Consider the following 4537-nt stretch of genomic DNA (forward strand, 5'->3'; position numbering starts at 1 on the left):
TGTGTGTGTGTGTGAGAGAGAGAGAGCATGAGAGTGTGTGTGCGTGTGCATGTACCAAGGTCTATATTCTTGTGTGTCTGCTGTGCAGTGAGTAGACAACAGTGAGTAGCTGGAGAGGTGGAGGTGGGGGGGTGCAGACAGTGTGAGAGCATGAGTGTGTGTGTGTGTGTGTGTGTGTGTGTGTGTCTATAAGTATCTGTTAGGAGAAAGCAAGACATTGCCAAGACTTGCCTGTGCTCACTATCCCCCCCCCCCGCACCACCATCACCACTACCACTAGCATCTGTGTCTCCAATTTCTCTTTATCAAACACAAAAATGGAGAAAACAGGTTAAGCTCGACCCCACCCTCTCCCCCGGACAGCAGCTGGGATTGTATTTGCCGTGGCAGTCCTGGAACCAGTGTGGTGTTGGAATACATTGAAAATAAAGTTATGGGAATCAGTTTCAATTGTGTTTACTTCTTGTGTCTGCCAATGGATTCTGGGGACAAAGACCAAATGAACATGCTGCTGGCAAATCAGAGCGCTGAATTTAGCAATACTGTTCTATATTTTTCATTTTGTATTTCATGCAGGGGACTTCAGCACCTGCTGAAATCTGTGCCTCATGGGTGCTGACAGTGGCATCCCCTTCAAGGTCCCTTACTAAGGGCCCTGCAGAATATGGAGGAATGTTACTTTATGTTTACTTTACTTTACTTCAATGTTACTTTTTACTTTTCTGAATTATGGATCCAAAGTCTCCACTTTTTGTGTTGTTATTCAGTATTTCTGGGAAAAAAAAAAAATCCTCCTCTGATATTATTTTTAAACATGTATTAAATGATATTCATTTATTGTAATTAAATAAGCACACCAAATGTACATTCGTATATGCAGGCTCTGTTTTTACAGTAATATATGTCATATATGTGGTGTGTTGTGCTGTGTATTTTTAAAAAAAATATTTGGATTGCAAACTGTACCATACAATATGTGTAAATACGAACTTCAACGCACACGTGGATTTGAAACGTAAACTCCGACGGGGGAGAAGTTGAAAGAACCGACAAAGCTGGCTGGCGTCACCGCAGGCCAACAGTCTCCAAGGTATTTTCAGGCCACGTGAGAGGTTAGGAACTGTATCAACAAAGCGTGCGTGGCCGTGGCTTGACACGGTCTCGGATAAAGAGGTCCGGATGCCCACGTCAACAACTCTAATATAATGCCGTCAACTTAACTTCTTTCATCGGTAAAACCGTTTCCTGGCGGGGCTCTCGGTTCCGCGATCTGTGCAGTTACATGCTCGGTCCCACCGTGGCGCGCCTCCGCCCAGCAACTGCGGCGTCGGGTGAGCGCCGCTGTCAACTCGACATACCTCCGCGCCCCGACATGTACTAACGCACACTTCCTGCAGGCGGAACGGCAGAGGTACGCGCAGCAATCACAACAATCAAGAACGAAGCAGCAGCGGGAGTCACAGAAAGGAGAGAAACAGTAAAGTTGCCTGCGGCTACAGAGATAAAACGAAAAGTATTAAAACGGAACACCTGCCGGCTTGACTCCTAATAAATCAGGTTTTTTTTTCTGGAATGTCTCTCTAGTTTTTTTTTCCCCCTGTTATTATTTTTTAAGATTATAGGAACCCTAATGAGAGGAAGACGATGAAATTAAGTTAAAATAATTTGTGATGGGTCTGATTATTGCTATAAAGTTCACTTTTCAGGAAAAGACGCGTTAAATCTGTGATGCTGAGTGCCCGTGTAATATTATCTTACCTCCTTAAACTTTTACATCTGACTCCAAGAAAATGATTTGGTGTCCTTAAAATTGGCGACATGTGCTGATAAAACAGTTGAGGACTAATGAAACAAAGAAGGGCTGAACCTCAATACAGTAGCTGTGGTCCTCATAATAACATATTCACGTGAATTTGCCTTATTACTGCATATATAAGTATAAATCAACGTGCATATTTCAGGCAACCGTTGGTATGGTGGGACTAGCACACTCACTAAAATGTAGGAGGAAATTAAATTACACAGTCCAACTCTGGTCAGTTCCCTCAAGTGAACTCTTTGTATGAACTGTTTGCCTTGAAATGTCTTGTGATGCACTGGATTTTTTAATCAAAGAAGGATATTACATGGGGGAAAAAAAAACATTTTATATTCAGTTCCACTTCATAACATAGATCCATGTTGGGTCAGGTGATGCATCAGGACTCCCTGAAGTGATAAAACAAGTCCATACACACCTGTATATGAAGCGTCCCCCCCTCCCCCCTCGTCCCAGTGTGTACTTAAGGGAATTATTAAGGATCAACTCTGGTCTCGCATTCCTGGTCTGGAGCAGTCTGCAGGCAGCTGCAAAGAGGGCGGGGTAGGGGGGGGGAGCAGGGCCCTGGCAGTGAGGTGCACGTCAATCTAGCCACGCCCTCCGCCGCGGTTAACTCCGGCGGAGACGCGCTCACCGCTCGCTGCTTGCTGGGTACTAAACACAAGAAGTCGATGGCTCTTACGAGCTTGTATGCCCTCTCACGCACTCAGGCACAGGTGCATAACGTACATGTTTCCAAGCATGAGCGGCCCATTATTTTAGGGTTCTTCTCCTCTGCTTTCCACGTATGGCCCTAAGAATCATCTCTGCAAGTTGCACGTCTATAGGGCCCCCAATTCATCCTCTTCTGTTAGTGCCTCAGCTTGTCCTTCTCCTGTCACCTGTGCCAGTTAGCGCACCGTGTTTAAACAGCCAGCCTAACCAAACAGCCCTCTGCGAAGGCCTGCGCTCTGTAATAAGCAGCAACACGCGCAAATGAGTGTTTTCCTCACGTAAAACAGAGCAGAAATGGGAGCGGTGTGGTTCCCTTTTAATTTCTCCCTAAATCTCTGAGGTTTTAGTCTCCCATCCCCCGCTCACCCCCCCCCCCCCCCCCCCTCCTGCTCCAGGTCCCCCATTCATGGCTCCTGGCAAATTAGAGAGCGGTGCGGCAGTGCAATCACACAGAGGGTGTCATTTCAAAGTGATCACTTAAAACACATGCACACACACACACACACGCCCTCAGATGCGGCCTTGCACTGAAGAGGAAGCGTGTGATTGGCGCCTTGTGTCATGGTCGCTTTCTCCAAGTCCCACTGTCACTTTATGCATGAAAGACCTGTTTTTTGGGTCCTTCTTAATGCATACTAGGGTTGTAAAGCTCTATCTTAATGATACGATACAGTATCAATGCCTATAAGCAATGATACAATAGATCAGAATATATCAAGAATTCACTGGATTATGATACGATACGATTCACTGCAAAACATTTTCATACAATATGATTCAAGATAACCTTGAAATTATTGTATGCTTTTAAAGAAATGTAGTGCATCTAAACATTAGATCATTATCTATAGGATTGTTGTGAGCACTTAAGTTTTGTCCAAATTGCTGCATTCGTACGAATAAAAATACATTTAAAATGAATGACATGAATCAATTTTCATATTTAACGTCCATGCAGCTGTATGCTTTTGGACTGATGTATCAGATACTTATAGACACACACACATGCACACACACACATGCTCATGCTCTCACACTGTATATGAATCAATGTGTTGTTACACTACACTGCATACAGAACATCTCTCCGAACCTGTCGCCATTTCATCCTCCTCCCTTACCTTTCTGTGTATCTCAAGTTGCTTTGCTGCTGAGGCAGTTCCAGGGAGACTTCTGGGGTTCCAACGGCAGTCTGGTTTTATTGGGGTGTCTCCTCTATCTCAGTGGTCTGTCAATTGGGGAGGATCAAAGAATTGGTCATTCATTTCATAGCTGTGTCTCTCGACCAGCTGTCGCAGGGAAGAGCGTTCCACGGCCTGCTCACGACTGTTTGCCGATCGACCCCGCGTCCTCCGCACAACGGCTCCCCCATTCACTGCTCATCTAAAACATTCAAGGGGCCGAACGCAGAAAGGATGGTCCGCACTCAGGGGGAGAACCGGGGACCCGAATATGAATACCCAGAGGGAAACACTAACTTGTGGCAGTGGCCGTGTCAGCATTTAAGTGCCACCTCCCTTTTTAATGCCAAAGGAGGCAGGTGACACGGAGGGGAGGACAAGCGGGACAGAATAAGGGGGAAAGAGAGCGGCGGGGCACACAGCACACAGCCAGCTGTCCCATTCAGCCGCACGCTTGCAGGGCGGTGCCAGAACTCAAATCTGCAGCACTTTGTACCCCTCACTTCAAATGACATCCTCTCCGAAAAAATGCGAACCAAAGATAACTGTTACCGTCCCCCTGAACATTAGCGTTAAGATCACAGTTTCTGTTCCCCTCATTATTATAGTAGTTTGCTGGAATTACTATTTTCAAGAGCGCAATCTCTCTATCGAATGAAGCGCTGCTGTGTAACTGATGATTACGACTGGAATGGGCCAACCGGTGTGCTGGAGTCTGGAGGCTTGATACATTGGACTCAAGCAAGAACCGTGCACAAAGAAATGCACAGCTGGAAACAGGAAACATGGCCCGTGAGCTCAGGAACACACACACGCACACACA

The sequence above is a fragment of the Megalops cyprinoides genome, chromosome 6 (genome assembly GCF_013368585.1).
Source record: "Megalops cyprinoides isolate fMegCyp1 chromosome 6, fMegCyp1.pri, whole genome shotgun sequence".
NCBI classification, from domain to species: Eukaryota; Metazoa; Chordata; class Actinopteri; order Elopiformes; family Megalopidae; genus Megalops; species Megalops cyprinoides.